Below are 13,439 nucleotides of genomic sequence, written 5' to 3' on the forward strand. Positions count from 1 at the left end.
GCAGACTTCATTGCAAAGGAAAGCCGTGGACGGGCCGTCAGCTCAGAATCTGGGCGTTCTCTGCACACCACTGCCCCCTTGTGCATGATATGGGAATTCTCCGTGACTAGCCTCAGGCATCAAGTCTAAGCAGAAAAAGTCCCTGAACCAAAAGGGGGGAGGAGGAAGAGAGGTGGAGCAGGTCTCAGAAAACCGAAAAACCATGAAATCCTAATTGGAGAATGTCTGAGTTCGTTGGGTCCACAAAAAGCACTCATTCTGTCTGGTTCACTAAGGGAGAAACCAAGGCTGAAGAGGGCACTGCTGGGCATGGAGAAGAGAGCACCACACCTGGGGTAAGATCGCCCTCGGTTTGCAGCCTGGCTCTGTTGCTTTCTGGTTGCAAGACACTGGGCAAATGGTCTCACTTTTCGAGCCACAGTTCCCATCTCTGTAAAATGGATGGTCTGGCAGACTTCTGTTATCTGGGAATGCCAGGCTAGGTTACTCAGGCCAATCTCCAAATTGAAACAACTAAAAATGCTGGTATCTTGGTATTACCAGATGGTAAGGAGTTCCCAGAATAAAATGGACAGATAAACAAAGCAGAAAAATCCTTGTACTCTGAGGGCATTTCCTGATTCTGGTGAAGTTGAACTGCTATTTTGATGACAACTCTGGGTAAGGACACAACTAATAAAAGTCCAAGCACAGGGTTGGGGGGTCATATAGAAGACCCTACCCACAATAAGCTGGGATCTCAAAGAGCCAGACTCTCAGAAGTAAATCATACCTAGTACAGACTTGCAGCTCTAGTTTGCACCTTTTGGGAGGTTCATGGAACTCAAGGCTTAAACTTGGATTGAGGTGACCCCCAGCTATTTGTGCCCTTGGAATCCTGGAAGAAACAAATGGAAATCTTCTGTGGAGGGAGGTGCCTTCAGCATAGGCTCCAAATTAGTCCCACAAATAAATTTTCAAGCACAATGACATGCACAAAGTGAAAGATTATCAGGCGCACAGGAATAAGTTCCCATGGCAAAAGCAGAAGAAACAAGAAACAATAAATCCTACCCCTAAAGAATTCAGGCATTGTGATTATTTAATATGTAATACAAAACAACTGTACTTAAAGAAACAAAAGACTAGCTTGAAAACATTTTGCATGGAAATGGGAAGTTATAAAACATGACAGTAGATTTGAAAAAAGCTAAATGGAACCTCTAGGAATGAATAATGTACTAACAAAAATGAAGAAGTCAATGACAAGTTTAAAGCATAGTAGACATAGCTGAAGAGAGAACTGGTGAACTAGAAGAAATTTCAGAAGATACAATCCAGAATGAATATGGGAAAACAAAAAGATTAAATAACAATACAGAAGAGAGGGTGTCTTAGAGTGTCAGACTTGCTTTGACAAATACCACACAATGGCTTGGCTTAAACAACAAGCATTTATTTATTAAAGATTTATTTAACTTATTTATTTCTCCCCATCCCCTTGTTGTTTTTCAGTTGCTGTGTCTGTTCATCTTCCTTGGTTCTTTAGGAGGCACCAGAAGCCAAACCCAGGACCTCTGTTGTGGGAGGGAGGTGCCTAATCACTTGAGCTACTTCTGCTTCCTGCTTTATTGAGCCTCTTATTATGTTTTTGCTTCTTGTGTCTCTTGTTGTGTCAGCTTGCTGAGCCTGTCCATCATGCCAGCTTGCTGTCTTCTTTAGGAAGCACAGGGATCTGAACTAATGACCTACCATGTGGTAGGTGGGAGCCCAGTCACCTGAACCACATCCACTTCCCAACAGGCATTTCTTTTTCTCACAGTAATGAAGGCTAGAAGTCCAAAATGAAGATGTCACCAAGGCCATGCTCTGCTCTGGGGTCGCTAGCATTCTGGTGATGGAAGTCCTCCATTACATGGTGATCTCTCTCTCTCTCCTCTTTGCCTTCTTCTGACTTCTGGTTTCTTCTCACTGAATTCCTCTCTTTATAAGGCCTCTAGTTATATGGACTAAGACCCACTCTGATTCAATTTAGTCACACCTTAATTAATAATGTTTTCAAAGGGTTCTGATCAGAAATGGATTCACATACAGGACCACATTGTGGGGTACATGATTCAATCCCCAACAGAGGGTAGAAGACATGGAAAATAAGTGAGAAACATCTAACAGAGATTTAATTGAAATCCCTGAAGGAGAGGAGAAAGAGAGAGTGGGGCTGAGATGATATTTGAAGAGTCAATTCTGATCTTCAGAACTGATGAAATATGTCAATCTACAGATTAAAAATTCCCAAATAAGATACATTAAAAAAAAATTCACACCTAGATATATCATGGTGAAGCAGCAGTCTACCAAAGACAAAAAGAAAATCTTAAAATTGCCAGAAAAATAAGACCAATTCTCTTTATTTATTTTTTTAAAGATTTATTTATTTATTTTTATTTATTTCTCTTCCCTCCCCTCTCCCCCTCCCCAGAATTCTATGCCCAGTGAAAATCATGTAAGAAGGAAGATGAAATAAAGACATTTTCAGACTAACAAAGTCTGGAAGAGTTATACTACCAGCACACTCAAGGTAGAAGGAAAAAGATCGCAGATGGAAGACCAGAGATTTTAGGAAGAATGAAGAGCAATGAAAATGGCAAATATATAGGAAAATCTAGACTCGTGACTGTATAAACATCTTGTGCTGTTTAAAACAGAAAATAATATAAAATTAAAATATACGACAAAAGTGAAAAATAAGTCAGGATATGGGTGAATGGGATTAAACTGTCAGAACTTCCTTGCATTTTCTTCAAGTGAAGGTGCTGACTATCCAGACTTTAACAAGTTAAGTGTGAAGATTATAACCTCTAGGATAACCCATAAAACAATAAAAACTAATATCCAAATTAGTCAAGGGAAGTGGAAGTCCCCTCTGGGTGAGGTTTACTAACCAAATATATGTTTATTAATTTCAGACAGAGTAGACTTTAAGGTAAGAAGTACTATTGATATTAGAGAGAGTCACTGTATAACAATAACTGGATCTGTTCATCAGAAAGATATGTCAATCCATACACACCAAGGGTTCTTAACCTTTTTTTTTTTTGTTCCACAGACCCCTTTGTCAGTCAGGTGAAAACTACAGACCCCTTCTCAGATTACCGTGGCAACGTTTTATGACACTCAACATCAGAGGTCAGAGAAAGTAAATTTAATAAGTTGATTTTTTTTCAATTCATGCTCACAGACGCCCTGAAATCTTTTGGACCCCTGGTTAAGAACCCTTGATATACATCTTCAAAATGATTACTAAAAGACAGCCTAATCGAATGATCAATAAAATACTTGAACAGGCACTTCACAAAAGAGGAAAATCAAATGACCAATAAACATGTGTAAAGATGCTTAAGCTTTTAAGTAATCAGAGAAATGTAATTGATAAGTTTCAAAAATATCCTGTGTTGGAGATTACCAGACATTATTAGACATAAAAGGAGACTGGAAAATATGACTTATAATCGAGAGAAAAAATAGAATAAGATCCATAGTGATCCTCTAATTGGAGTTAGCAGATAAGAACTTTAAAATAACTATGATCATATATAAAAGAAGTAGATGAAAAGAACCTAACCATGTAAAGACATTACAAGAAAAACCACAGACCAATATCACTCATGAACATAGTACAGAAATCCTTAAGACTACATTAGTAGGGGGGAAGTGGACTTGGCCAGTGCTTAGGGCATCTGTCTACCACATGGGAGGTCTGCAGTTCAAACCCGGGCCTCCTTGCCCACGTGCAGTGCTGATACCCGCAAGGAGTGCCGTGCCATGCAGGATGAGCCAGTCCTGGTGCGAGTGCCCGCATGGTTAGCCAGTGCCCCACACAAGTGAGTCACAAAGGAAGATGATGACACATCAAAAGAGAGACAAGGGGAGAGTCAGGGTGAAGTGCAGCAGAAACCAGGAACTGAGGTGGTGCAATTGACAGAGAACCTCTTTCCCCATCAGAGGTCTCCAGGATCAAATCCTCATGAATCCTAGAGGAGAGAAAATGAGAAGAGAAGACAATACAGACAGCAAAAACAGCAGGGTGGGAGGAGGGAAAGGGGGGGAAATAAATAAATAAATATTTAAAAAAAGAAAAGAATTAGTAAATTGAATCCAGCAATATATAAAAGGATAAAACACCAATACCAAATGAGATTTATCCTAGGAATGTAAGGCTGGTTTAACATTTAAAAGTCAGTCACTGCAATTCATCATATTAACAAACAAAAAGATACAAATAAAAAAATGATCTCAATAAATACAGAAAAAAAATTTTTATAAAAGTTAACACCTGTTCCTGATTTAAAAAAGAAACAACCAAACATTTCCCTGCAAACTAGGAATAGAAGGGAACTTTTGATAAAAGGCATTCATTAAAAACCTACAGCTAACATCATACGTACTGGTGAAAAAAATGGAAACATTTCTCTTAATATTAGGAATAGGGCAAAAATTTTGTTCCAACCACTTCTATTCAACAATGTACTGGAAAGTCCCAACCAGTTCAATAAGAACAGAAAAAAATAAAGAAATAAATAAAAGGCACAAAGATTGGAAAATAAAAGTGAAATCATCATTGTTCCACCCCTTATGACTGTACACATAGCAAACCCTATGGGATCTACCAAAACCAAAACCAAAACCAAACAAAACAAAACAAAGAGTAAAAACACAAAAACAAAAAAACCCTACTGAAATTAAAAGTGAATTTAGCAAGTACACAGGACACACAGTTAATTTACAAAAAGTGAATTTTATTTCTGTATTCTAGCCACAATTAATTGGAAAATAAAATAACAATACTATTTACAATAGTAAAAAACATTCAATGGATTTTCTACTAAGGTGTCAAGTTATTCAATGGGGAAAGAAAAATCTTTTTGAAACATGGTGCTGGAGTCACTGGATATTCATTTGAAAAAAAAAATGAACCTCAACTCCTGTTCTCCTCCATAAACAAAAATTAATTTGAGGTGCATGATAAATCCAAATGAAAAAGCTAGAACCATAAAGATTCTAGAAGAAAATATAAGAGAATATCTTTATGATCTTAGGATTAGCAAAAGTTTCTTAGGACCCAAGAAGCACTAACCACACACTCAAAAATGTTTAAATTGGGCGGCGGACTTGGCCCAGTGGTTAGGGCGTCCGTCTACCACATGGGAGGTCCGCAGTTCAAACCCCGGGCCTCCTTGACCCGTGTGCAGCTGTCCCATGTGCAGTGCTGATGTGCGCAAGAAGTGCCCTGCCAAGCAGGGTTGTCCCCGCGTGTAGGGGAGCCCCACGCGCAAGGGGAGCACCCCGTAAGGAGAGCCACCCAGTGTGAAAGAAAGTGCAGCCTGTCCAGGAATGGCACAGCCCACACGGAGAAATGACACAGGATGACGCGGACGAAGAAGATGCAGCAAATAGACACAGAGAACAGACAACTGGGGTGGGGGGAAAGGAGAGAGAAATAAATAAATAAATAAATAATCTTTAAAAAAATGTTTAAATTGAACTTCATCATGATTAAAAATTTTTTTTGAGAAAGTGAATAAGCAAGTCAGACTTGGAGAAAAAAATTCATAATACTTATATTTCACAAAGGACTTGTATTCAGAGAAAATAAAGAACTACTGCAATATGAATGAGATAAATAATCCAATTAGGATAGGGCAAAAGATGTGTGGTAGATTGCTACATTGATAATTTCCAATGAACTATGGCTCCATATTTATGCCCTTCCACAGTGACTCTGGGCTTGGACATGAGATTTATCTTGGCTCTTGTGGCATTAGCTAGCATGATGCAAGCAGTCAAGCTCTTGCACATTGGGTTTTGCCTTCTTTGACCACTCCCTCTTGGACCCATGAGCCACATAGGCCTGGCTACCTATGTGGGAGAACTTATGAAGATAGCTAGCCATCCTACAGTTGTTCCAGCCATCCCAAGGATTTTTTTTTTTTTAGGTATCAGGGCTGGGGATTGAGCCCAGGACCTTGTATGTGGGAAGCCGGGGCTCAACCACTGAGCCACATTGGCTCCCCTGAGTTGGCTTTTTCATTTATTTGCTTGTTGTTTGTTTGTTTATTTTGCTTTTTTAAGAAAGCATGGGAACTGAACCCAGGACCTCCCATGTGGGAAGCAGGAGCTCAGCTGTTTGAGCCACAGCCGCTCCCAACCCAAGGATGCTTGTTAAGACATACTTGGGAGAAAGCTACAGGAAGCAAGAAGCAGGAAGGCAACCATGTGGCAGAAAAGTCAAGGACCAAGGACTGCCAGCAGCCAGCGCTGCACGCCACTACAATGGGGAAGAGAGCATTGCCTTACCGACGCCTGGATTTTGACCTTCTCCCAGCCTCCAAACCATGAGCCAATAAATTCCCATTGTTTAAGCAAACCCATTGCAGGACATTTGTTTTAAAGCCAGGAAATTAGTACACTCCCTGTGGCAGTTTGCTATTATTTATGAATCCCCCCTCCCCCCAAAAAGAGAAAGATTATGTTTGTAAACTGGTCTGTTCCTCTGGGTATGATCCCCTTTGATGGTGTTAGATTCACCTGAGGTGCCTTTGATTAAATTACCTGTTAAGATTAGGGTTTTGATTTGACCATGTCAGTAGGGCATGACTCAGGGTTGAGTCCCTGCCCCCTTGGTTGGCTGATATAAACAGACACCCACTCAAGAAGACACAAGAGGAAGAGAGAGAGAACTTTGTCAGTTTTGATCCTGGAGCCCCTGGGGAGGGACAAGCCATTCACCTGATAGTTTGCAGCTTAGCAGCTGAGGAAACTTGGAAAGAAATGAGCCCTATGCCAGACTGATATAAGAAGCTCTGAGAGAAAAGCCCTGTGCCAGCCTACAGCTGAGATCAGAAGTACTTGGGCCCATGGAGCCTTAAGAGGAAGAAGGAAGGAGAGACCAGGCAGAGATTGCCCGCCATCTTGCTTCAACATGTGTCACCCGACTTTAGTGAGAAAGTACCTCTTATGATGCCTCGAGTTGGTCTCTTAGGGCCTTGTAACTGGAAGCTTCTATCCCCCAAAAATATCCTTTATAAAAACAAACAAACAAAAAAAAAGACATATTTGATTTTAAGCCCCAGTTGAGGCTCCAGGTAGAATTTCTTTTGCTCCACCACCATATGGAGCAAAAGAAATGTGAAGATGAGCCCAGTTCAGATAACAAAAAGAGAGCAAACACCTGGCTTTGTCTTAAGCCACTAATTTTGTGGTAATATAATGGAGAGATAAGAATTACCAAATGAGACATATACTTATCAAAATGTCAAACATGCATGACAGAGAGAGAATACTGAAAGCAGCAAGAGAAACCTGGTGTTCAAAAATGAAGGGGAGTTTAAAATATTCACAGATAAACAGAAATTAAGAGAGTTTGTCAACAAGAAATCTGCCCTTTAAGAAATACTAAAAGGAGTTCTACAGGTTGAAAGGAAAAAACAGGAGAGAGAGGGTTGGAGAGAGTGTAGAAGCAATTACTAGTAAGAATAACTAAAAAAAAAGATAAATAAAAACAAAATATGACATATACAAACTGTGACAGTTTGATATTATTTATGAATTCCAAAAAGGAGATATTGATTATGTTTTTAAACTGGTCTGTTCCTCTAAGCATGATAACCCTTTGATTGTATTAGATTCAGCATAGATGTCTTTGATTAAATTATGTTAAGATTAGGGCTTTGCTTTCCAGCAGGGACGACCTCCCCACAAGAACATGCCTCTCACAAAGGACCTCCTCCATCCCTCTCCAGAAGAGGAGAAAGAGGAAACACAAGAAGTGCCCAATTCCTACTTCATGGATGTAAAATGCCCAGGATGCTATAAAATCACCATGGTCCTTAGCCATGCACAAACAGTTTTGTGTGTTGGTTGCTCCACTGTTCTCTGCCAACCTACCGGAGGAAAAGCAAGGTTTACAGAAGGATGCTCCTTCAGACAGAAGCAGTACTAAAGCACTCTGAAGGAAGATGACTGGGATACTATCCCAATAAACATTTTGGATACCAAAAAAAATAAATAAATAAATAAAGATTACGGCTTTGATTTGAGCACATTATTAGAGTATGCAGGGTTGAGTCCCTTCTACACAGAAGTAGATACACAGAGAAGATACAGGAAGAGAGACGGCTCCATAGACATGCAGAGGCCCCAGGAAGAGGGATGAGCCATTTGCCTAGTGGTATATAACTGACCTTGTGAAGAGAACAGAGCACCTGAGCCCAGAAAGAAATGAGCCCCCGGGACAGAGAAGAGCCTTACGCCAGCCTACAGCTGAGATCAGGAGAAGCTGGGACCACAGAGCCTTAAGAGGAAGAAGGAAGGCTGAACCCTTGCTGACATTGCCCACCATCTTGTTACAACACATGGCCGATGACTTTGGATGAGAAAGCACCTCTCGTGGTACCTTGAGTTGGACTCTTTAGAGCCTTGTGACTGTAAGCATCTATCCAAACAAACACCCTTTATAAAAGCCAACAGATTTCTAGTACTTTGCCTCAGCACCCTTTTTAGCTAATACAGAATTTTTCAATCTGAAAGGAAATGACAAGGGTAAGAGTCTTGGAGAAGAGTGTAGAAATGAAGCTTATTAGTTAGGGTAACTTAAGTGGTAAAAAGACAAACAATAGTAAGATATGACAACAGAAAGTCAAAGGATAAAATGGAGAAAGTAAGTAATGCCTTTATAGTAATAAGACTGAACATTAATGTATTGAATTTTCCCATCAAAAGATATAGACTGACAGAATGGATAAAAAATATGAGTAATCTATATTCTGTCTACAAGAGACTCACCTCAGACATAAGGACCCGATCAAGTTGAAGGTGAAAGGTTAGAAAAATATTCTCCATGCAAGTAGTAACCAAAAAAGATCAGGAGTAGTGATAATACATCAGAAAAAATAGATTTTAAATGCAAAACCGTTATAAGAGATGAGAAATGTCATTATATATTAATAAAAGGGGCAATTTATCAAGAAGAAATAGCTATTGTAAATACTTATGCACCTAACCTGGGTGTCCGAAGATACATGAGGCACACACTAGAAAATATGAAGAGAGAAAGAGACATCTCTACAATAATAGTTGGAGACTTCAATATACCACTCCCAGCATTAGGTAGAATATCTGGTCAAAGGATAAACAAGGAAACAGAGACTTTGAATAATATGATGAATAAACTAGACCTAATAGACATTTATCGAGCACTATACCCCAAAACAGCAGGATATACATTCTTTTCAAGCATTCATGGATCCTTCTCCAGGATAGACCATATATTGAGACACAGACAGGTCTCAATAAATGTAAAAAGATTGAAATCATACAAAACACTTTCTCTGATCATAATGAAATGAATATGGAAATCGATAATGGATGGAGAAAGGGAAAATATATGGAGATTAAATATCAAACTCTTAACTAATAAGTGAGTCAAAGAAGAAATTGCAAGAGAAATCAGTAAATATCTTGAGATGAATGAAAATGAGAACAAAGATATCAAAACCTATGAAATACAGCAAAGGCAGTGCTGAGAGGGAAATTTTTAACTCCTAATGTTTACATTAAAAAAGAATAACAAGCTAAAACCAAAGACCTACTGCATATCTAGAGGAACTAGAGAAAGAACAGCAAATTAATCCCAAACCAAGCAGAAGGGAAGAAATAATTAAGATTAGAGCATAAATAAATGAAATTGAGAACAAAAAAAAAAAAGAGAGAATCAACAAAACCAAAACTGGTTCTTCAAGATCAACGAAATTGACAAACCCTTAGCTGGACTGACAAAGAAAAAAGAGAGAAGATGCAAATAAATAAAATCAGTAATGAGAGTGGGGAAATTACCACTGACCCTGCAGATATAAGAGAGCTCATAAGAGGATACTATGAACAACTGTACCCCCAAAAATTAGGCAATGTAGACGAAATGGACACATTCCTAGAAACACACAAACAACTTATACTGACCCTTGAAGAAATAGAAGACCTCAACAAGCCAATCATGAGTAAAGAGATTGAAAACCTTCCAAAAATGAAAAGCTTAGTACCAGATGGCTTCACAGATGAATTCTCTCAATCCTTCAAAGATGATAGAATACCAAACTTACTCAAGATCTTCCAAAATACTGAACAGGAAGGAAAACTACCAAACTCATTCTCTGAGGCCAACACCCCCTTAATACAAAAACTAAAGATACTATGAAGAAAGAAAATTACAAATCAATTTCTGTAATGAATATAGATGCAAAAAACCTCAACAAAATACTTGCAAACTGAATCCAAAAGCACATTAATATAATTGTACACCATGATCAAGTGGGTTTTATCCCAGGTATGCAAGTGTGGTTCAACACAGGAAAAAGGGTCAATTAGTGTAATAAAACCACATTAATAAATTGAAGAAGAAAAATCACATGATCCTCTCAATTGATGCAGAAAAGGAATTTGACAAAATACAGTATCCTTTCTTGATAAAAACTCTCCAAAAGATAAGAATAGAAGGAAGATTTCTCAATATGGTAAAGTGCATATATGAAAAACACATAACTAGCATTGTACTCAACAGTGACAGGCTGAAAGCTTTCCTGCTAAGATTGGGTAAAAGACAAGGATGCTCACTGTCACCCCTGTTATTCAATATTGTGCTAGAAGTTCTAGTTAGAGCATTTAGGCAAAAGGGAAGGGAAGGGAAGGGAAGGGAAGGGAAGGGAAGGGAAGGGAAGGGAAGGGAAGGGAAGGGAAGGGAAGGGAAGGGAAGGGAAGGGAAGGGAAGGGAAGGGAAGGGAAGGGAAGGGAAGGGAAGGGAAGGGAAGGGAAGGGAAGGGAAGGGAAGGGAAGGGAAGGGAAGGGAAGGGAAGGGAAGGGAAGGGAAGGGAAGGGAAGGGAAGGGAAGGGAAGGGAAGGGAAGGGAAGGGAAGGGAAGGGAAGGGAAGGGAAGGGAAGGGAAGGGAAGGGAAGGGAAGGGAAGGGAAGGGAAGGGAAGGGAAGGGAAGGGAAGGGAAGGGAAGGGAAGGGAAGGGAAGGGAAGGGAAGGGAAGGGAAGGGAAGGGAAGGGAAGGGAAGGGAAGGGAAGGGAAGGGAAGGGAAGGGAAGGGAAGGGAAGGGAAGGGAAGGGATATGATCTTATATCTAGAAAACTCTGAAAAATCCACAACAAAGCTACTAGAACTTTGGCTAATTCAGCAAAGTGGTGGGATACAAGATTAATACACAAAAATCAGTAGCATTTCTATACACTACTGATGAGCAGTCTGAGGAAGAAGTCAGAGAAAAAATCCATTTATAATAGTGACTAAAAGAATCAAATATTTAGGAATAAACTTAACCAAGGATATAAAGTATTCAGAAAACTATAAAACATTGCTAAAAGAAATTAAGAAGACTGAAATAAATGGAAGGACATTCCATGTTCATGAATTGGAAAACCAAGTATCATTAAGTCAGCAATTTTATACAAAATGATTTACAGATTCAATGCAATCCAATAAAAATCCCAAAAGCCTCTTTTTTTTTTTAAGAAATGGAGAAGCCAATTATCAAATTTATTGGGAAGGGAAAGGAGCCCCAAATAGACAAAAAGTCTTAAGAAAGAAGAACAAAGTTGGAGGACTCTTACTTCCTGACTTTAAATCATATTACCTAGTTACACTGGTAAAAACAGCATGGTACTAACATAAAGACAGACATATTGACCAATGGAACTGAATTGAGAATTCAGAAAGAGACCCTCACATCCACAGTCAAGTGATTTTTGACAAGACTGTCAAGCCCACCCAGCTGGGCCAAAACAGTTTATTCAACTAATGGTGGTGGGAGAACTGGCATCCATATCCAAAAGAAAAGAAAGTGGAGCTCTATCTCACACCTTATACAAAAATTAACTCAAAATGGATCAAGGACCTAAATATAAAAGCAACAACCATAAAACTCCTAGAAGAAACTGTAGGGAAACATCTTCAAGATCTTGTGGTAGGCAGTAGCTTCTTTATCTATCTATCTATCTATCTATCTATCTATCTATCTATCTATCTATTTATTTTTATCCCTCCCTTGTGGCTTTTTTTTGGGGGGGGGGCGCTGTCTGCTTTCTGTGTCCATTCGCTGTGTGTTCTTCTCTGTCTATCTGTATTTATTTTTTTATTTCCCCTCTCCCCTTGCAGCCTACTTACTGTTTGCTCTCTGTGTCCATTCACTGTGCACTCTTCTGTGGTTTTTTTGCTTGTCTACCTTTTTTTTTGTTGCATCACCTTGCTGAGTTGGCTCTCCACAGCACTTGCAGGCTGGGTGGCTCTCTGCAGTGTACAGGCCTGCCTGCCTCCACAAGGAGGTCCTGGGACACAAACTCAGGTCCTCCCATATGGGAGATGGGAGCCAACTGATTGAGCCACAGCCACTTCCTATTTATTTATTTTTAATTGTATTTTTTTTGAAGATACATAGATCACAGAAAATGTTACATTAAAACATATAAGAGGTTCCCATATACCCCACCCCCCCACTCCTCCCACATCAGCAACCTCTTTCATCATTGCATTTGGTGAACACATTGGAGCACTGCTGCACCACATGGACGATAGTTTACATTGTAGTTTACATTCTCCCCCAGTACATTCAGTGGGTTATGGCAAGATTTATAATGTCCAGCATCTATCCCTGCAATATCATTTAGGACAACTCCAAGTCCCGAAAATGCCCCCACATCACATCTCTTCTTTCCTTTCCCTGCCCTCAGCAACTACCATGGCTACTTTCTCCATGTCAATGCTACATTTTCTTCCATTACTAGTCACAATAGTTCTATAGTAGTATACCAGTAAGTCCACTCTAATCCATATTTTATTCCTCCATCCTGTGGACCCTGAGATGGTGATGTCCACTCCACCTTTATATCAAGGGAGGCTTAGATTCCACATGGATGTTGGATGCGATTCTCCTGCTTGCAGTTGTAGGCACTCTTGGTTCCCTGGTGTGGTGGTTGACCATCTTTACCTCCCTGTTAGCTGACCTGGGTAAGTCCAACAAACCGGAGAGTAGGCGTTGCAACTCCGCTGAAGCTTAGGGCCCAGCTGGCAGATGGCCAGTCCAGAGATTCAAGTCTCCTTAGTATATATCAACCCTAGTGGCAGCCAGAGGTTCAGTAAAAGTGGCAGAAGAGGCATGTGTAGAAAGGTCACATCTGAGTCCAACTTCATCATACTCAGGAACACAAATTCCAAAGTAGGGCCCACTGACAAGGCACTGAACTCCAGGGCCATCTGCCATGACCATAGAACCTGTGTGTCTCCATAGCCCTCAGGAGCACCAGTACCTGGGGTTGTATCTACTTTGGCATCTCTGGGATCCTGCTGAGACGTGCATAAGTGCAACCCCTCTGATGATCTCCTGATTCTTTTTTGAAGGCTCATTTGTCTTTA

The sequence above is a fragment of the Dasypus novemcinctus genome, chromosome 9 (assembly GCF_030445035.2).
Source record: "Dasypus novemcinctus isolate mDasNov1 chromosome 9, mDasNov1.1.hap2, whole genome shotgun sequence".
Taxonomy (NCBI): domain Eukaryota; kingdom Metazoa; phylum Chordata; class Mammalia; order Cingulata; family Dasypodidae; genus Dasypus; species Dasypus novemcinctus.